This window comes from Hetaerina americana, unplaced genomic scaffold (assembly GCF_022747635.1).
Source record: "Hetaerina americana unplaced genomic scaffold, ioHetAmer1.1.p SCAF_447, whole genome shotgun sequence".
Lineage (NCBI taxonomy): Eukaryota > Metazoa > Arthropoda > Insecta > Odonata > Calopterygidae > Hetaerina > Hetaerina americana.
Genome location: NW_027287038.1, coordinates 99,832 through 120,361, shown reverse-complemented (window position 1 = coordinate 120,361; position 20,530 = coordinate 99,832). Strand labels below are relative to the sequence as shown.

At 46.6% G+C, this 20,530-nt stretch overlaps 10 non-coding genes and 1 pseudogene across 10 annotated transcripts; all 11 read right to left on the bottom strand.

Moving 5' to 3' along the window:
- Positions 1–481: 481 nt before the first annotated feature.
- On the bottom strand, positions 482–615 carry LOC139693138 (U2 spliceosomal RNA; annotated as a pseudogene).
- A 1,513-nt stretch (positions 616–2,128) lies between these two features.
- Positions 2,129–2,321, bottom strand: LOC139693157 (U2 spliceosomal RNA). Its single transcript, XR_011702001.1, has one exon. It is a non-coding gene; the product is annotated as a U2 spliceosomal RNA (small nuclear RNA).
- A 1,513-nt stretch (positions 2,322–3,834) lies between these two features.
- LOC139693156 (U2 spliceosomal RNA) lies at positions 3,835–4,027 on the bottom strand. The gene has a single exon (XR_011702000.1). It is a non-coding gene; the product is annotated as a U2 spliceosomal RNA (small nuclear RNA).
- A 1,513-nt stretch (positions 4,028–5,540) lies between these two features.
- LOC139693155 (U2 spliceosomal RNA) lies at positions 5,541–5,733 on the bottom strand. The gene has a single exon (XR_011701999.1). It is a non-coding gene; the product is annotated as a U2 spliceosomal RNA (small nuclear RNA).
- Positions 5,734–7,246: 1,513 nt separating this feature from the next.
- LOC139693154 (U2 spliceosomal RNA) lies at positions 7,247–7,439 on the bottom strand. The gene has a single exon (XR_011701998.1). It is a non-coding gene; the product is annotated as a U2 spliceosomal RNA (small nuclear RNA).
- Positions 7,440–8,952: 1,513 nt separating this feature from the next.
- Positions 8,953–9,145, bottom strand: LOC139693153 (U2 spliceosomal RNA). The gene has a single exon (XR_011701997.1). It is a non-coding gene; the product is annotated as a U2 spliceosomal RNA (small nuclear RNA).
- A 1,513-nt stretch (positions 9,146–10,658) lies between these two features.
- LOC139693178 (U2 spliceosomal RNA) lies at positions 10,659–10,852 on the bottom strand. The gene has a single exon (XR_011702021.1). It is a non-coding gene; the product is annotated as a U2 spliceosomal RNA (small nuclear RNA).
- A 3,437-nt stretch (positions 10,853–14,289) lies between these two features.
- Positions 14,290–14,482, bottom strand: LOC139693152 (U2 spliceosomal RNA). The gene has a single exon (XR_011701996.1). It is a non-coding gene; the product is annotated as a U2 spliceosomal RNA (small nuclear RNA).
- Positions 14,483–15,995: 1,513 nt separating this feature from the next.
- Positions 15,996–16,188, bottom strand: LOC139693150 (U2 spliceosomal RNA). Its single transcript, XR_011701994.1, has one exon. It is a non-coding gene; the product is annotated as a U2 spliceosomal RNA (small nuclear RNA).
- Positions 16,189–17,701: 1,513 nt separating this feature from the next.
- LOC139693149 (U2 spliceosomal RNA) lies at positions 17,702–17,894 on the bottom strand. Its single transcript, XR_011701993.1, has one exon. It is a non-coding gene; the product is annotated as a U2 spliceosomal RNA (small nuclear RNA).
- Positions 17,895–19,407: 1,513 nt separating this feature from the next.
- LOC139693148 (U2 spliceosomal RNA) lies at positions 19,408–19,600 on the bottom strand. The gene has a single exon (XR_011701992.1). It is a non-coding gene; the product is annotated as a U2 spliceosomal RNA (small nuclear RNA).
- Positions 19,601–20,530: the final 930 nt, after the last annotated feature.

Here is a 20,530-nt window from a genome sequence, read left to right as displayed (position 1 = left end):
AACCGCGCGCCGTTCAAATCACCCGCTCTGCGCCGATCCGTACGGGATCGACGGAGGGTGCTCCCGGGGGCCCTGAGGGGGTCCGGGGGCCTCGGTGCTCAAGCTACCGGTCCGGAGGGGACCTGGCAGTGCACCGGGGGCCGGGGAACGTCCGGTGCTCAGCCTACCGGTCCTGAAGGGACCCGGCGGTGCACCGGGGGCGGGGGCCTGCGCCGGGCCTTAGGGGCCCGGCGTCGAGCCCGGGGAGGTTATCACCCCAAGTGGGCGTGGGGAACGGTCCGTGAGCGACCGGGGAGCCCTGAGGGGGCGGTGGGTCCCACGGTCCGCCTTGAAGAGGCAATGGACCGTGGGGCCATCGGGGGTCGAAAGAGGGGCTACTGGGCAGAGCAGGCGCCTAGTGTCCTGTTGCCCCTTCCCTCTGGGAGTGTCCCGGGGGGCTTACCGTTGGTCGGGGCCCGTCCGGGATTCCTCAGAGAGGCAAGAAAGGTCCAAAAGCGGTAGATCTGTTCATTTAAAAATTTGAATTTGGCGGGCGAAAAAGAAGAAAGTTAAGGGGATTAAGCTGATAAGAACAGATACTACACTTTGATCTTAGCCATAAGGCCGAGAAGCGATAAGGGAGCCCTTTTCTGCAATATTTACATGTGTAGGGACGACCCCGGAGCACTTGGGGCGGAGGGCGCAGGATTGGCGTAGGCGCCGCGGGGTGGCATTGGTCGGGGAGAATTCGCGTAGGATCCTGCGGGGGTGTTTCCGAAGGCTTCCTTGTTTTCCTGCAGCAAGAAAAGTTTTGGGGGGGCGCGGGGGGCAGGACGGCCGGAGCAATTGCGTCCCCGGAGTCCGGAGGCGAGACAGTAAATTGCAACGCGGAGTCCTTCGCTAGGTCGTGCCATCTCTGTGAGCGACACACGAGACGTATTGCAAGCTCTCTCCCCGCTTCCCGGGAAAGGTCGGGCGCAATTTTCAAACATTCCGAAAATGGAGGGGGGCATCCAGGACGGTAATAAAGGGCCCTTTTCGCCAGTATTCAGTGGTCGACAGTTTTTCGAAAAACGGGCTTCCTCTTCACTTCACTTCCTGTGTGGTAGAGATTTAAAATCGTGTGCTGTTCACTTACTTTGCATTAATCGTCATTAGTAAAAATACGCTTTCCTTATAAATAAATAAATACATAAATTAGGGTTTCTTCAAATATAAACAAATTAGGGTTTTCTTCAAATCGGAGAATAGGAATCGAAAAGGCTGTAAAAAAGTGGCGCTTTCAATTGCACAAGATGGAAAACCAGATTTCTCCATTGTTTATATTTTCCATTTTCTCGAAAAATATCGCGAAAATGGGCATCGATTTCCGCGAAATTCGCAAAAAATTTCTGAAAATTTTTTTGCAAAGATTTTTCCAATTTTTCCCGAGTGCTCGCGATCGGTCGTTTCCTCCGATGTATTGAGTTTCTTTTCCGTTCAATTTTTTTTCATCAAACACACACTCCTTTTACAAGAATTATCTTCGCATAAATTCTGTGGAAAGATTGGTGTTCAAAAACTAAGGTAAAAGAGTGGAACTCGCCTATTTCCGCGAGTCGATTCGCGTCGGGTCGTCTTGAATGACGCTCCTTGCCGGGAGCGCGCGCGCGCCATCTCTTCGGGGGGGGAGGTAAACAGCTGGAAGGAAGGGGCGTCACACGCCAAAGTTTGAAACGTGATCCGGCGCCTCTCTTCAACAGTTGTCGTCGTCTCCAATGATGGAATACTGAGGAGACAAGACGTTGTTGTTGTTGACGTTGCATTGAAAGCAGAAAAAATAATTGCATTATTTTCACAAAATTATATTTATTGTTACACTTACACTTTAAAGTGACGACGACTCTCTTCAGATGGGATTTTTTTTCTTCCCAAGTTTCTCTCCTTTTAATAATTCATTCCTTTTAATACTTCGTTGTGCTGCTTCAATTTGGATTACATTACTTTTGCTCCGCTCGCATGGAATAAAATCGCTTCTCTCCGCGAAAATGCAATTTCGCGAATATTTTTCCAGCCGGATCGCCTGAAATTTGCAAGTGCGAAAATAAATAATTTTCGCGGATCAATTTAAGCTTCAATCTGTTCTCATCAGCTTTTAAGTGGACCTTTTTAATGATGGGCCGATCCCGACGGTACTGCAATGCCGGGCCAACCCGCGGCAGGGATGGAGTAAACTCCGGGTACCCCGCCAATGTCCAAAAATCAGATTAATATTCTGGTCCCGCAATGCGGGACGTATCAGATATTAAGCTGATAAGAACAGATACTACACTTTGATCTTAGCCATAAGGCCGAGAAGCGATAAGGGAGCCCTTTTCTGCAATATTTACATGTGTAGGGACGACCCCGGAGCACTTGGGGCGGAGGGCGCAGGATTGGCGTAGGCGCCGCGGGGTGGCATTGGTCGGGGAGAATTCGCGTAGGATCCTGCGGGGGTGTTTCCGAAGGCTTCCTTGTTTTCCTGCAGCAAGAAAAGTTTTGGGGGGGCGCGGGGGGCAGGACGGCCGGAGCAATTGCGTCCCCGGAGTCCGGAGGCGAGACAGTAAATTGCAACGCGGAGTCCTTCGCTAGGTCGTGCCATCTCTGTGAGCGACACACGAGACGTATTGCAAGCTCTCTCCCCGCTTCCCGGGAAAGGTCGGGCGCAATTTTCAAACATTCCGAAAATGGAGGGGGGCATCCAGGACGGTAATAAAGGGCCCTTTTCGCCAGTATTCAGTGGTCGACAGTTTTTCGAAAAACGGGCTTCCTCTTCACTTCACTTCCTGTGTGGTAGAGATTTAAAATCGTGTGCTGTTCACTTACTTTGCATTAATCGTCATTAGTAAAAATACGCTTTCCTTATAAATAAATAAATACATAAATTAGGGTTTCTTCAAATATAAACAAATTAGGGTTTTCTTCAAATCGGAGAATAGGAATCGAAAAGGCTGTAAAAAAGTGGCGCTTTCAATTGCACAAGATGGAAAACCAGATTTCTCCATTGTTTATATTTTCCATTTTCTCGAAAAATATCGCGAAAATGGGCATCGATTTCCGCGAAATTCGCAAAAAATTTCTGAAAATTTTTTTGCAAAGATTTTTCCAATTTTTCCCGAGTGCTCGCGATCGGTCGTTTCCTCCGATGTATTGAGTTTCTTTTCCGTTCAATTTTTTTTCATCAAACACACACTCCTTTTACAAGAATTATCTTCGCATAAATTCTGTGGAAAGATTGGTGTTCAAAAACTAAGGTAAAAGAGTGGAACTCGCCTATTTCCGCGAGTCGATTCGCGTCGGGTCGTCTTGAATGACGCTCCTTGCCGGGAGCGCGCGCGCGCCATCTCTTCGGGGGGGGAGGTAAACAGCTGGAAGGAAGGGGCGTCACACGCCAAAGTTTGAAACGTGATCCGGCGCCTCTCTTCAACAGTTGTCGTCGTCTCCAATGATGGAATACTGAGGAGACAAGACGTTGTTGTTGTTGACGTTGCATTGAAAGCAGAAAAAATAATTGCATTATTTTCACAAAATTATATTTATTGTTACACTTACACTTTAAAGTGACGACGACTCTCTTCAGATGGGATTTTTTTTCTTCCCAAGTTTCTCTCCTTTTAATAATTCATTCCTTTTAATACTTCGTTGTGCTGCTTCAATTTGGATTACATTACTTTTGCTCCGCTCGCATGGAATAAAATCGCTTCTCTCCGCGAAAATGCAATTTCGCGAATATTTTTCCAGCCGGATCGCCTGAAATTTGCAAGTGCGAAAATAAATAATTTTCGCGGATCAATTTAAGCTTCAATCTGTTCTCATCAGCTTTTAAGTGGACCTTTTTAATGATGGGCCGATCCCGACGGTACTGCAATGCCGGGCCAACCCGCGGCAGGGATGGAGTAAACTCCGGGTACCCCGCCAATGTCCAAAAATCAGATTAATATTCTGGTCCCGCAATGCGGGACGTATCAGATATTAAGCTGATAAGAACAGATACTACACTTTGATCTTAGCCATAAGGCCGAGAAGCGATAAGGGAGCCCTTTTCTGCAATATTTACATGTGTAGGGACGACCCCGGAGCACTTGGGGCGGAGGGCGCAGGATTGGCGTAGGCGCCGCGGGGTGGCATTGGTCGGGGAGAATTCGCGTAGGATCCTGCGGGGGTGTTTCCGAAGGCTTCCTTGTTTTCCTGCAGCAAGAAAAGTTTTGGGGGGGCGCGGGGGGCAGGACGGCCGGAGCAATTGCGTCCCCGGAGTCCGGAGGCGAGACAGTAAATTGCAACGCGGAGTCCTTCGCTAGGTCGTGCCATCTCTGTGAGCGACACACGAGACGTATTGCAAGCTCTCTCCCCGCTTCCCGGGAAAGGTCGGGCGCAATTTTCAAACATTCCGAAAATGGAGGGGGGCATCCAGGACGGTAATAAAGGGCCCTTTTCGCCAGTATTCAGTGGTCGACAGTTTTTCGAAAAACGGGCTTCCTCTTCACTTCACTTCCTGTGTGGTAGAGATTTAAAATCGTGTGCTGTTCACTTACTTTGCATTAATCGTCATTAGTAAAAATACGCTTTCCTTATAAATAAATAAATACATAAATTAGGGTTTCTTCAAATATAAACAAATTAGGGTTTTCTTCAAATCGGAGAATAGGAATCGAAAAGGCTGTAAAAAAGTGGCGCTTTCAATTGCACAAGATGGAAAACCAGATTTCTCCATTGTTTATATTTTCCATTTTCTCGAAAAATATCGCGAAAATGGGCATCGATTTCCGCGAAATTCGCAAAAAATTTCTGAAAATTTTTTTGCAAAGATTTTTCCAATTTTTCCCGAGTGCTCGCGATCGGTCGTTTCCTCCGATGTATTGAGTTTCTTTTCCGTTCAATTTTTTTTCATCAAACACACACTCCTTTTACAAGAATTATCTTCGCATAAATTCTGTGGAAAGATTGGTGTTCAAAAACTAAGGTAAAAGAGTGGAACTCGCCTATTTCCGCGAGTCGATTCGCGTCGGGTCGTCTTGAATGACGCTCCTTGCCGGGAGCGCGCGCGCGCCATCTCTTCGGGGGGGGAGGTAAACAGCTGGAAGGAAGGGGCGTCACACGCCAAAGTTTGAAACGTGATCCGGCGCCTCTCTTCAACAGTTGTCGTCGTCTCCAATGATGGAATACTGAGGAGACAAGACGTTGTTGTTGTTGACGTTGCATTGAAAGCAGAAAAAATAATTGCATTATTTTCACAAAATTATATTTATTGTTACACTTACACTTTAAAGTGACGACGACTCTCTTCAGATGGGATTTTTTTTCTTCCCAAGTTTCTCTCCTTTTAATAATTCATTCCTTTTAATACTTCGTTGTGCTGCTTCAATTTGGATTACATTACTTTTGCTCCGCTCGCATGGAATAAAATCGCTTCTCTCCGCGAAAATGCAATTTCGCGAATATTTTTCCAGCCGGATCGCCTGAAATTTGCAAGTGCGAAAATAAATAATTTTCGCGGATCAATTTAAGCTTCAATCTGTTCTCATCAGCTTTTAAGTGGACCTTTTTAATGATGGGCCGATCCCGACGGTACTGCAATGCCGGGCCAACCCGCGGCAGGGATGGAGTAAACTCCGGGTACCCCGCCAATGTCCAAAAATCAGATTAATATTCTGGTCCCGCAATGCGGGACGTATCAGATATTAAGCTGATAAGAACAGATACTACACTTTGATCTTAGCCATAAGGCCGAGAAGCGATAAGGGAGCCCTTTTCTGCAATATTTACATGTGTAGGGACGACCCCGGAGCACTTGGGGCGGAGGGCGCAGGATTGGCGTAGGCGCCGCGGGGTGGCATTGGTCGGGGAGAATTCGCGTAGGATCCTGCGGGGGTGTTTCCGAAGGCTTCCTTGTTTTCCTGCAGCAAGAAAAGTTTTGGGGGGGCGCGGGGGGCAGGACGGCCGGAGCAATTGCGTCCCCGGAGTCCGGAGGCGAGACAGTAAATTGCAACGCGGAGTCCTTCGCTAGGTCGTGCCATCTCTGTGAGCGACACACGAGACGTATTGCAAGCTCTCTCCCCGCTTCCCGGGAAAGGTCGGGCGCAATTTTCAAACATTCCGAAAATGGAGGGGGGCATCCAGGACGGTAATAAAGGGCCCTTTTCGCCAGTATTCAGTGGTCGACAGTTTTTCGAAAAACGGGCTTCCTCTTCACTTCACTTCCTGTGTGGTAGAGATTTAAAATCGTGTGCTGTTCACTTACTTTGCATTAATCGTCATTAGTAAAAATACGCTTTCCTTATAAATAAATAAATACATAAATTAGGGTTTCTTCAAATATAAACAAATTAGGGTTTTCTTCAAATCGGAGAATAGGAATCGAAAAGGCTGTAAAAAAGTGGCGCTTTCAATTGCACAAGATGGAAAACCAGATTTCTCCATTGTTTATATTTTCCATTTTCTCGAAAAATATCGCGAAAATGGGCATCGATTTCCGCGAAATTCGCAAAAAATTTCTGAAAATTTTTTTGCAAAGATTTTTCCAATTTTTCCCGAGTGCTCGCGATCGGTCGTTTCCTCCGATGTATTGAGTTTCTTTTCCGTTCAATTTTTTTTCATCAAACACACACTCCTTTTACAAGAATTATCTTCGCATAAATTCTGTGGAAAGATTGGTGTTCAAAAACTAAGGTAAAAGAGTGGAACTCGCCTATTTCCGCGAGTCGATTCGCGTCGGGTCGTCTTGAATGACGCTCCTTGCCGGGAGCGCGCGCGCGCCATCTCTTCGGGGGGGGAGGTAAACAGCTGGAAGGAAGGGGCGTCACACGCCAAAGTTTGAAACGTGATCCGGCGCCTCTCTTCAACAGTTGTCGTCGTCTCCAATGATGGAATACTGAGGAGACAAGACGTTGTTGTTGTTGACGTTGCATTGAAAGCAGAAAAAATAATTGCATTATTTTCACAAAATTATATTTATTGTTACACTTACACTTTAAAGTGACGACGACTCTCTTCAGATGGGATTTTTTTTCTTCCCAAGTTTCTCTCCTTTTAATAATTCATTCCTTTTAATACTTCGTTGTGCTGCTTCAATTTGGATTACATTACTTTTGCTCCGCTCGCATGGAATAAAATCGCTTCTCTCCGCGAAAATGCAATTTCGCGAATATTTTTCCAGCCGGATCGCCTGAAATTTGCAAGTGCGAAAATAAATAATTTTCGCGGATCAATTTAAGCTTCAATCTGTTCTCATCAGCTTTTAAGTGGACCTTTTTAATGATGGGCCGATCCCGACGGTACTGCAATGCCGGGCCAACCCGCGGCAGGGATGGAGTAAACTCCGGGTACCCCGCCAATGTCCAAAAATCAGATTAATATTCTGGTCCCGCAATGCGGGACGTATCAGATATTAAGCTGATAAGAACAGATACTACACTTTGATCTTAGCCATAAGGCCGAGAAGCGATAAGGGAGCCCTTTTCTGCAATATTTACATGTGTAGGGACGACCCCGGAGCACTTGGGGCGGAGGGCGCAGGATTGGCGTAGGCGCCGCGGGGTGGCATTGGTCGGGGAGAATTCGCGTAGGATCCTGCGGGGGTGTTTCCGAAGGCTTCCTTGTTTTCCTGCAGCAAGAAAAGTTTTGGGGGGGCGCGGGGGGCAGGACGGCCGGAGCAATTGCGTCCCCGGAGTCCGGAGGCGAGACAGTAAATTGCAACGCGGAGTCCTTCGCTAGGTCGTGCCATCTCTGTGAGCGACACACGAGACGTATTGCAAGCTCTCTCCCCGCTTCCCGGGAAAGGTCGGGCGCAATTTTCAAACATTCCGAAAATGGAGGGGGGCATCCAGGACGGTAATAAAGGGCCCTTTTCGCCAGTATTCAGTGGTCGACAGTTTTTCGAAAAACGGGCTTCCTCTTCACTTCACTTCCTGTGTGGTAGAGATTTAAAATCGTGTGCTGTTCACTTACTTTGCATTAATCGTCATTAGTAAAAATACGCTTTCCTTATAAATAAATAAATACATAAATTAGGGTTTCTTCAAATATAAACAAATTAGGGTTTTCTTCAAATCGGAGAATAGGAATCGAAAAGGCTGTAAAAAAGTGGCGCTTTCAATTGCACAAGATGGAAAACCAGATTTCTCCATTGTTTATATTTTCCATTTTCTCGAAAAATATCGCGAAAATGGGCATCGATTTCCGCGAAATTCGCAAAAAATTTCTGAAAATTTTTTTGCAAAGATTTTTCCAATTTTTCCCGAGTGCTCGCGATCGGTCGTTTCCTCCGATGTATTGAGTTTCTTTTCCGTTCAATTTTTTTTCATCAAACACACACTCCTTTTACAAGAATTATCTTCGCATAAATTCTGTGGAAAGATTGGTGTTCAAAAACTAAGGTAAAAGAGTGGAACTCGCCTATTTCCGCGAGTCGATTCGCGTCGGGTCGTCTTGAATGACGCTCCTTGCCGGGAGCGCGCGCGCGCCATCTCTTCGGGGGGGGAGGTAAACAGCTGGAAGGAAGGGGCGTCACACGCCAAAGTTTGAAACGTGATCCGGCGCCTCTCTTCAACAGTTGTCGTCGTCTCCAATGATGGAATACTGAGGAGACAAGACGTTGTTGTTGTTGACGTTGCATTGAAAGCAGAAAAAATAATTGCATTATTTTCACAAAATTATATTTATTGTTACACTTACACTTTAAAGTGACGACGACTCTCTTCAGATGGGATTTTTTTTCTTCCCAAGTTTCTCTCCTTTTAATAATTCATTCCTTTTAATACTTCGTTGTGCTGCTTCAATTTGGATTACATTACTTTTGCTCCGCTCGCATGGAATAAAATCGCTTCTCTCCGCGAAAATGCAATTTCGCGAATATTTTTCCAGCCGGATCGCCTGAAATTTGCAAGTGCGAAAATAAATAATTTTCGCGGATCAATTTAAGCTTCAATCTGTTCTCATCAGCTTTTAAGTGGACCTTTTTAATGATGGGCCGATCCCGACGGTACTGCAATGCCGGGCCAACCCGCGGCAGGGATGGAGTAAACTCCGGGTACCCCGCCAATGTCCAAAAATCAGATTAATATTCTGGTCCCGCAATGCGGGACGTATCAGATATTAAGCTGATAAGAACAGATACTACACTTTGATCTTAGCCATAAGGCCGAGAAGCGATAAGGGAGCCCTTTTCTGCAATATTTACATGTGTAGGGACGACCCCGGAGCACTTGGGGCGGAGGGCGCAGGATTGGCGTAGGCGCCGCGGGGTGGCATTGGTCGGGGAGAATTCGCGTAGGATCCTGCGGGGGTGTTTCCGAAGGCTTCCTTGTTTTCCTGCAGCAAGAAAAGTTTTGGGGGGGCGCGGGGGGCAGGACGGCCGGAGCAATTGCGTCCCCGGAGTCCGGAGGCGAGACAGTAAATTGCAACGCGGAGTCCTTCGCTAGGTCGTGCCATCTCTGTGAGCGACACACGAGACGTATTGCAAGCTCTCTCCCCGCTTCCCGGGAAAGGTCGGGCGCAATTTTCAAACATTCCGAAAATGGAGGGGGGCATCCAGGACGGTAATAAAGGGCCCTTTTCGCCAGTATTCAGTGGTCGACAGTTTTTCGAAAAACGGGCTTCCTCTTCACTTCACTTCCTGTGTGGTAGAGATTTAAAATCGTGTGCTGTTCACTTACTTTGCATTAATCGTCATTAGTAAAAATACGCTTTCCTTATAAATAAATAAATACATAAATTAGGGTTTCTTCAAATATAAACAAATTAGGGTTTTCTTCAAATCGGAGAATAGGAATCGAAAAGGCTGTAAAAAAGTGGCGCTTTCAATTGCACAAGATGGAAAACCAGATTTCTCCATTGTTTATATTTTCCATTTTCTCGAAAAATATCGCGAAAATGGGCATCGATTTCCGCGAAATTCGCAAAAAATTTCTGAAAATTTTTTTGCAAAGATTTTTCCAATTTTTCCCGAGTGCTCGCGATCGGTCGTTTCCTCCGATGTATTGAGTTTCTTTTCCGTTCAATTTTTTTTCATCAAACACACACTCCTTTTACAAGAATTATCTTCGCATAAATTCTGTGGAAAGATTGGTGTTCAAAAACTAAGGTAAAAGAGTGGAACTCGCCTATTTCCGCGAGTCGATTCGCGTCGGGTCGTCTTGAATGACGCTCCTTGCCGGGAGCGCGCGCGCGCCATCTCTTCGGGGGGGGAGGTAAACAGCTGGAAGGAAGGGGCGTCACACGCCAAAGTTTGAAACGTGATCCGGCGCCTCTCTTCAACAGTTGTCGTCGTCTCCAATGATGGAATACTGAGGAGACAAGACGTTGTTGTTGTTGACGTTGCATTGAAAGCAGAAAAAATAATTGCATTATTTTCACAAAATTATATTTATTGTTACACTTACACTTTAAAGTGACGACGACTCTCTTCAGATGGGATTTTTTTTCTTCCCAAGTTTCTCTCCTTTTAATAATTCATTCCTTTTAATACTTCGTTGTGCTGCTTCAATTTGGATTACATTACTTTTGCTCCGCTCGCATGGAATAAAATCGCTTCTCTCCGCGAAAATGCAATTTCGCGAATATTTTTCCAGCCGGATCGCCTGAAATTTGCAAGTGCGAAAATAAATAATTTTCGCGGATCAATTTAAGCTTCAATCTGTTCTCATCAGCTTTTAAGTGGACCTTTTTAATGATGGGCCGATCCCGACGGTACTGCAATGCCGGGCCAACCCGCGGCAGGGATGGAGTAAACTCCGGGTACCCCGCCAATGTCCAAAAATCAGATTAATATTCTGGTCCCGCAATGCGGGACGTATCAGATATTAAGCTGATAAGAACAGATTTAAAATGTTTATTTGAAAATTCTTTCATACAGAGTTTTAAGCAACTTATAATTAATATATAATTTATACATGACCGGCTCCCTCCAAATGAGGGAGCCGGGGAACAAGTCTTTTTGCCCCTTTGTTTTGGGGAAATATTATAATAATATAGGCTTCTCGCACGAGTGTTTTTTTTTATAAAATGTTTTATATGTTTAAGTCTCTCACGGGGAGGGTTTACACTTTTGGGGGGGGCCGTTTATACACCACGGCGTGGCCATTCATACACTATGGCTCATAGAGTAAATAAAAGAGAAAGGGGACAGAGAAAGGTTTTACAATGAAGAAGTATGGAAAGAGGGGGGGAAATGATTTTACACGACTTCACTTTTGTCCTTTCCTTTTCAGCCTCCGGAGCCGTCTTCATACTGTCTATGTCCCGTGATGTGTTCGACGTAGCAGTCCCGGGTCCAGCGGATGACGTCGCTGACCATCAGTCGCCGCATGGTGGTGCAGAATCGTCGAGGTAGGCCCAGGGACTTCAGGACGGGGTCGTTCTGCGAGTCCCACGTCCCCAGGCTTCCCACGACGATGGCGGCGACCGATGACCGGTATCCCTGCTGGCGGATGGTCTCTGCCAGGGCGGCGTACTTCTCCTCCTTCGCGGTCCTGGCTGCCAGCAGAGCTCCCTCGTTGTTCTCGAACGGCACTGCTACGTCGATCAATGTCACAGTCTTGTCGGCCTGGTTAGTTATAACCAGGTCTGGTCTAAGAGTCGAGTCAGTGCCAGGTACTTGTTTGTTGACTCTGATTTCATCGTCACCTTTTCCCCGGCGTCCAATCAGAGCCCTGTGTAGTCGGTCTTGGACAGCATTATGTCTATGCTGCCACGTCCTTGAGTGCATCGTGCAGTGATTAACGACGTGGGGCAGGGTCTCCTCCGCGTAGCCACATCGCCGACACCGCTTGTCCCCGTTGGTTTCCCAACGGCGACAGGCATTGAGCGGGAGCAGATCGAGCCGAGCCCTAAAGATGAACCTCCAATCACAAAACCTGGTGTATCTCCCTCCTGCCAGGAAGTGATTGGAGGCTTCAGATTTCGCCGAGGCACGAATGACTTTCCCTTGATCGGGCTTGGCGCTTACCTTGTTCAGGTAGTAGCGCCGCACCGCGATCTTCAGGGCACCCGTCAGTTGCCTTACGGCCTTCGGAGGAACCCTGATGAAGGGGGGGCGGTCTTCAGCCCCGTCATTCATGTCCCGGAACGAAATCTGCATCTCCCTTAGCTCGTCCGACCATCTCCAGCTCAAGCCTATGCGCGCGGCGATACGGCGTGACGCGGAGCGAACCTGCGTGAAGAGGGAACTGAAGTCGCCGCTTTCCCTTCCAAAGTCATCCCGTAGACTACCGCTAAGGTACTCCGCGAGATCACCGGTGGTTGGCGGTCTCCTCAGCTTCCTCCGCACTACCTCCTTCAGGCGACCCCAGGCGAGCACTCTCACGTTGGGGTCACGGGAATGGAGGAGTCGATATCCCTGCACGATGGTCAATATGTCAGTCAAGTCGGAAAGAGGGAGAAGACCTGCGCCGCCGTGTTGATGGCCAATGAAGACCATCTCAGGCGATGCCCTTTTGGGCAAATGGAGCCAGCCCTTTGCGCAGGCCTTCAGCCTCTTGTCGATGTCAGTCAAGTTCTTCTTTTTAACGTTACCAGCCCGCAAGATGAATTCCAGCCTGGGCAGAAGGAAGATGTTGGTCGCGGCGATCTTCTGCCACGGGGCGAGGAGTGACTCGTCGATCTTCTTGACGTCCTCGCCCAAGCGCACCAGGTCCTCCTCGGGGGTCTGGTCCACATGGAACCCGAACGGGACCCCGAGGTACCGGTACGCTTCGCCGTCCTTCAGGCTGGAAATGGCCGCCCCCTGGATGGTGAGTTGGGACGGCTGCTACACTTTGATCTTAGCCATAAGGCCGAGAAGCGATAAGGGAGCCCTTTTCTGCAATATTTACATGTGTAGGGACGACCCCGGAGCACTTGGGGCGGAGGGCGCAGGATTGGCGTAGGCGCCGCGGGGTGGCATTGGTCGGGGAGAATTCGCGTAGGATCCTGCGGGGGTGTTTCCGAAGGCTTCCTTGTTTTCCTGCAGCAAGAAAAGTTTTGGGGGGGCGCGGGGGGCAGGACGGCCGGAGCAATTGCGTCCCCGGAGTCCGGAGGCGAGACAGTAAATTGCAACGCGGAGTCCTTCGCTAGGTCGTGCCATCTCTGTGAGCGACACACGAGACGTATTGCAAGCTCTCTCCCCGCTTCCCGGGAAAGGTCGGGCGCAATTTTCAAACATTCCGAAAATGGAGGGGGGCATCCAGGACGGTAATAAAGGGCCCTTTTCGCCAGTATTCAGTGGTCGACAGTTTTTCGAAAAACGGGCTTCCTCTTCACTTCACTTCCTGTGTGGTAGAGATTTAAAATCGTGTGCTGTTCACTTACTTTGCATTAATCGTCATTAGTAAAAATACGCTTTCCTTATAAATAAATAAATACATAAATTAGGGTTTCTTCAAATATAAACAAATTAGGGTTTTCTTCAAATCGGAGAATAGGAATCGAAAAGGCTGTAAAAAAGTGGCGCTTTCAATTGCACAAGATGGAAAACCAGATTTCTCCATTGTTTATATTTTCCATTTTCTCGAAAAATATCGCGAAAATGGGCATCGATTTCCGCGAAATTCGCAAAAAATTTCTGAAAATTTTTTTGCAAAGATTTTTCCAATTTTTCCCGAGTGCTCGCGATCGGTCGTTTCCTCCGATGTATTGAGTTTCTTTTCCGTTCAATTTTTTTTCATCAAACACACACTCCTTTTACAAGAATTATCTTCGCATAAATTCTGTGGAAAGATTGGTGTTCAAAAACTAAGGTAAAAGAGTGGAACTCGCCTATTTCCGCGAGTCGATTCGCGTCGGGTCGTCTTGAATGACGCTCCTTGCCGGGAGCGCGCGCGCGCCATCTCTTCGGGGGGGGAGGTAAACAGCTGGAAGGAAGGGGCGTCACACGCCAAAGTTTGAAACGTGATCCGGCGCCTCTCTTCAACAGTTGTCGTCGTCTCCAATGATGGAATACTGAGGAGACAAGACGTTGTTGTTGTTGACGTTGCATTGAAAGCAGAAAAAATAATTGCATTATTTTCACAAAATTATATTTATTGTTACACTTACACTTTAAAGTGACGACGACTCTCTTCAGATGGGATTTTTTTTCTTCCCAAGTTTCTCTCCTTTTAATAATTCATTCCTTTTAATACTTCGTTGTGCTGCTTCAATTTGGATTACATTACTTTTGCTCCGCTCGCATGGAATAAAATCGCTTCTCTCCGCGAAAATGCAATTTCGCGAATATTTTTCCAGCCGGATCGCCTGAAATTTGCAAGTGCGAAAATAAATAATTTTCGCGGATCAATTTAAGCTTCAATCTGTTCTCATCAGCTTTTAAGTGGACCTTTTTAATGATGGGCCGATCCCGACGGTACTGCAATGCCGGGCCAACCCGCGGCAGGGATGGAGTAAACTCCGGGTACCCCGCCAATGTCCAAAAATCAGATTAATATTCTGGTCCCGCAATGCGGGACGTATCAGATATTAAGCTGATAAGAACAGATACTACACTTTGATCTTAGCCATAAGGCCGAGAAGCGATAAGGGAGCCCTTTTCTGCAATATTTACATGTGTAGGGACGACCCCGGAGCACTTGGGGCGGAGGGCGCAGGATTGGCGTAGGCGCCGCGGGGTGGCATTGGTCGGGGAGAATTCGCGTAGGATCCTGCGGGGGTGTTTCCGAAGGCTTCCTTGTTTTCCTGCAGCAAGAAAAGTTTTGGGGGGGCGCGGGGGGCAGGACGGCCGGAGCAATTGCGTCCCCGGAGTCCGGAGGCGAGACAGTAAATTGCAACGCGGAGTCCTTCGCTAGGTCGTGCCATCTCTGTGAGCGACACACGAGACGTATTGCAAGCTCTCTCCCCGCTTCCCGGGAAAGGTCGGGCGCAATTTTCAAACATTCCGAAAATGGAGGGGGGCATCCAGGACGGTAATAAAGGGCCCTTTTCGCCAGTATTCAGTGGTCGACAGTTTTTCGAAAAACGGGCTTCCTCTTCACTTCACTTCCTGTGTGGTAGAGATTTAAAATCGTGTGCTGTTCACTTACTTTGCATTAATCGTCATTAGTAAAAATACGCTTTCCTTATAAATAAATAAATACATAAATTAGGGTTTCTTCAAATATAAACAAATTAGGGTTTTCTTCAAATCGGAGAATAGGAATCGAAAAGGCTGTAAAAAAGTGGCGCTTTCAATTGCACAAGATGGAAAACCAGATTTCTCCATTGTTTATATTTTCCATTTTCTCGAAAAATATCGCGAAAATGGGCATCGATTTCCGCGAAATTCGCAAAAAATTTCTGAAAATTTTTTTGCAAAGATTTTTCCAATTTTTCCCGAGTGCTCGCGATCGGTCGTTTCCTCCGATGTATTGAGTTTCTTTTCCGTTCAATTTTTTTTCATCAAACACACACTCCTTTTACAAGAATTATCTTCGCATAAATTCTGTGGAAAGATTGGTGTTCAAAAACTAAGGTAAAAGAGTGGAACTCGCCTATTTCCGCGAGTCGATTCGCGTCGGGTCGTCTTGAATGACGCTCCTTGCCGGGAGCGCGCGCGCGCCATCTCTTCGGGGGGGGAGGTAAACAGCTGGAAGGAAGGGGCGTCACACGCCAAAGTTTGAAACGTGATCCGGCGCCTCTCTTCAACAGTTGTCGTCGTCTCCAATGATGGAATACTGAGGAGACAAGACGTTGTTGTTGTTGACGTTGCATTGAAAGCAGAAAAAATAATTGCATTATTTTCACAAAATTATATTTATTGTTACACTTACACTTTAAAGTGACGACGACTCTCTTCAGATGGGATTTTTTTTCTTCCCAAGTTTCTCTCCTTTTAATAATTCATTCCTTTTAATACTTCGTTGTGCTGCTTCAATTTGGATTACATTACTTTTGCTCCGCTCGCATGGAATAAAATCGCTTCTCTCCGCGAAAATGCAATTTCGCGAATATTTTTCCAGCCGGATCGCCTGAAATTTGCAAGTGCGAAAATAAATAATTTTCGCGGATCAATTTAAGCTTCAATCTGTTCTCATCAGCTTTTAAGTGGACCTTTTTAATGATGGGCCGATCCCGACGGTACTGCAATGCCGGGCCAACCCGCGGCAGGGATGGAGTAAACTCCGGGTACCCCGCCAATGTCCAAAAATCAGATTAATATTCTGGTCCCGCAATGCGGGACGTATCAGATATTAAGCTGATAAGAACAGATACTACACTTTGATCTTAGCCATAAGGCCGAGAAGCGATAAGGGAGCCCTTTTCTGCAATATTTACATGTGTAGGGACGACCCCGGAGCACTTGGGGCGGAGGGCGCAGGATTGGCGTAGGCGCCGCGGGGTGGCATTGGTCGGGGAGAATTCGCGTAGGATCCTGCGGGGGTGTTTCCGAAGGCTTCCTTGTTTTCCTGCAGCAAGAAAAGTTTTGGGGGGGCGCGGGGGGCAGGACGGCCGGAGCAATTGCGTCCCCGGAGTCCGGAGGCGAGACAGTAAATTGCAACGCGGAGTCCTTCGCTAGGTCGTGCCATCTCTGTGAGCGACACACGAGACGTATTGCAAGCTCTCTCCCCGCTTCCCGGGAAAGGTCGGGCGCAATTTTCAAACATTCCGAAAATGGAGGGGGGCATCCAGGACGGTAATAAAGGGCCCTTTTCGCCAGTATTCAGTGGTCGACAGTTTTTCGAAAAACGGGCTTCCTCTTCACTTCACTTCCTGTGTGGTAGAGATTTAAAATCGTGTGCTGTTCACTTACTTTGCATTAATCGTCATTAGTAAAAATACGCTTTCCTTATAAATAAATAAATACATAAATTAGGGTTTCTTCAAATATAAACAAATTAGGGTTTTCTTCAAATCGGAGAATAGGAATCGAAAAGGCTGTAAAAAAGTGGCGCTTTCAATTGCACAAGATGGAAAACCAGATTTCTCCATTGTTTATATTTTCCATTTTCTCGAAAAATATCGCGAAAATGGGCATCGATTTCCGCGAAATTCGCAAAAAATTTCTGAAAATTTTTTTGCAAAGATTTTTCCAATTTTTCCCGAGTGCTCGCGATCGGTCGTTTCCTCCGATGTATTGAGTTTCTTTTCCGTTCAATTTTTTTTCATCAAACACACACTCCTTTTACAAGAATTATCTTCGCATAAATTCTGTGGAAAGATTGGTGTTCAAAAACTAAGGTAAAAGAGTGGAACTCGCCTATTTCCGCGAGTCGATTCGCGTCGGGTCGTCTTGAATGACGCTCCTTGCCGGGAGCGCGCGCGCGCCATCTCTTCGGGGGGGGAGGTAAACAGCTGGAAGGAAGGGGCGTCACACGCCAAAGTTTGAAACGTGATCCGGCGCCTCTCTTCAACAGTTGTCGTCGTCTCCAATGATGGAATACTGAGGAGACAAGACGTTGTTGTTGTTGACGTTGCATTGAAAGCAGAAAAAATAATTGCATTATTTTCACAAAATTATATTTATTGTTACACTTACACTTTAAAGTGACGACGACTCTCTTCAGATGGGATTTTTTTTCTTCCCAAGTTTCTCTCCTTTTAATAATTCATTCCTTTTAATACTTCGTTGTGCTGCTTCAATTTGGATTACATTACTTTTGCTCCGCTCGCATGGAATAAAATCGCTTCTCTCCGCGAAAATGCAATTTCGCGAATATTTTTCCAGCCGGATCGCCTGAAATTTGCAAGTGCGAAAATAAATAATTTTCGCGGATCAATTTAAGCTTCAATCTGTTCTCATCAGCTTTTAAGTGGACCTTTTTAATGATGGGCCGATCCCGACGGTACTGCAATGCCGGGCCAACCCGCGGCAGGGATGGAGTAAACTCCGGGTACCCCGCCAATGTCCAAAAATCAGATTAATATTCTGGTCCCGCAATGCGGGACGTATCAGATATTAAGCTGATAAGAACAGATACTACACTTTGATCTTAGCCATAAGGCCGAGAAGCGATAAGGGAGCCCTTTTCTGCAATATTTACATGTGTAGGGACGACCCCGGAGCACTTGGGGCGGAGGGCGCAGGATTGGCGTAGGCGCCGCGGGGTGGCATTGGTCGGGGAGAATTCGCGTAGGATCCTGCGGGGGTGTTTCCGAAGGCTTCCTTGTTTTCCTGCAGCAAGAAAAGTTTTGGGGGGGCGCGGGGGGCAGGACGGCCGGAGCAATTGCGTCCCCGGAGTCCGGAGGCGAGACAGTAAATTGCAACGCGGAGTCCTTCGCTAGGTCGTGCCATCTCTGTGAGCGACACACGAGACGTATTGCAAGCTCTCTCCCCGCTTCCCGGGAAAGGTCGGGCGCAATTTTCAAACATTCCGAAAATGGAGGGGGGCATCCAGGACGGTAATAAAGGGCCCTTTTCGCCAGTATTCAGTGGTCGACAGTTTTTCGAAAAACGGGCTTCCTCTTCACTTCACTTCCTGTGTGGTAGAGATTTAAAATCGTGTGCTGTTCACTTACTTTGCATTAATCGTCATTAGTAAAAATACGCTTTCCTTATAAATAAATAAATACATAAATTAGGGTTTCTTCAAATATAAACAAATTAGGGTTTTCTTCAAATCGGAGAATAGGAATCGAAAAGGCTGTAAAAAAGTGGCGCTTTCAATTGCACAAGATGGAAAACCAGATTTCTCCATTGTTTATATTTTCCATTTTCTCGAAAAATATCGCGAAAATGGGCATCGATTTCCGCGAAATTCGCAAAAAATTTCTGAAAATTTTTTTGCAAAGATTTTTCCAATTTTTCCCGAGTGCTCGCGATCGGTCGTTTCCTCCGATGTATTGAGTTTCTTTTCCGTTCAATTTTTTTTCATCAAACACACACTCCTTTTACAAGAATTATCTTCGCATAAATTCTGTGGAAAGATTGGTGTTCAAAAACTAAGGTAAAAGAGTGGAACTCGCCTATTTCCGCGAGTCGATTCGCGTCGGGTCGTCTTGAATGACGCTCCTTGCCGGGAGCGCGCGCGCGCCATCTCTTCGGGGGGGGAGGTAAACAGCTGGAAGGAAGGGGCGTCACACGCCAAAGTTTGAAACGTGATCCGGCGCCTCTCTTCAACAGTTGTCGTCGTCTCCAATGATGGAATACTGAGGAGACAAGACGTTGTTGTTGTTGACGTTGCATTGAAAGCAGAAAAAATAATTGCATTATTTTCACAAAATTATATTTATTGTTACACTTACACTTTAAAGTGACGACGACTCTCTTCAGATGGGATTTTTTTTCTTCCCAAGTTTCTCTCCTTTTAATAATTCATTCCTTTTAATACTTCGTTGTGCTGCTTCAATTTGGATTACATTACTTTTGCTCCGCTCGCATGGAATAAAATCGCTTCTCTCCGCGAAAATGCAATTTCGCGAATATTTTTCCAGCCGGATCGCCTGAAATTTGCAAGTGCGAAAATAAATAATTTTCGCGGATCAATTTAAGCTTCAATCTGTTCTCATCAGCTTTTAAGTGGACCTTTTTAATGATGGGCCGATCCCGACGGTACTGCAATGCCGGGCCAACCCGCGGCAGGGATGGAGTAAACTCCGGGTACCCCGCCAATGTCCAAAAATCAGATTAATATTCTGGTCCCGCAATGCGGGACGTATCAGATATTAAGCTGATAAGAACAGATACTACACTTTGATCTTAGCCATAAGGCCGAGAAGCGATAAGGGAGCCCTTTTCTGCAATATTTACATGTGTAGGGACGACCCCGGAGCACTTGGGGCGGAGGGCGCAGGATTGGCGTAGGCGCCGCGGGGTGGCATTGGTCGGGGAGAATTCGCGTAGGATCCTGCGGGGGTGTTTCCGAAGGCTTCCTTGTTTTCCTGCAGCAAGAAAAGTTTTGGGGGGGCGCGGGGGGCAGGACGGCCGGAGCAATTGCGTCCCCGGAGTCCGGAGGCGAGACAGTAAATTGCAACGCGGAGTCCTTCGCTAGGTCGTGCCATCTCTGTGAGCGACACACGAGACGTATTGCAAGCTCTCTCCCCGCTTCCCGGGAAAGGTCGGGCGCAATTTTCAAACATTCCGAAAATGGAGGGGGGCATCCAGGACGGTAATAAAGGGCCCTTTTCGCCAGTATTCAGTGGTCGACAGTTTTTCGAAAAACGGGCTTCCTCTTCACTTCACTTCCTGTGTGGTAGAGATTTAAAATCGTGTGCTGTTCACTTACTTTGCATTAATCGTCATTAGTAAAAATACGCTTTCCTTATAAATAAATAAATACATAAATTAGGGTTTCTTCAAATATAAACAAATTAGGGTTTTCTTCAAATCGGAGAATAGGAATCGAAAAGGCTGTAAAAAAGTGGCGCTTTCAATTGCACAAGATGGAAAACCAGATTTCTCCATTGTTTATATTTTCCATTTTCTCGAAAAATATCGCGAAAATGGGCATCGATTTCCGCGAAATTCGCAAAAAATTTCTGAAAATTTTTTTGCAAAGATTTTTCCAATTTTTCCCGAGTGCTCGCGATCGGTCGTTTCCTCCGATGTATTGAGTTTCTTTTCCGTTCAATTTTTTTTCATCAAACACACACTCCTTTTACAAGAATTATCTTCGCATAAATTCTGTGGAAAGATTGGTGTTCAAAAACTAAG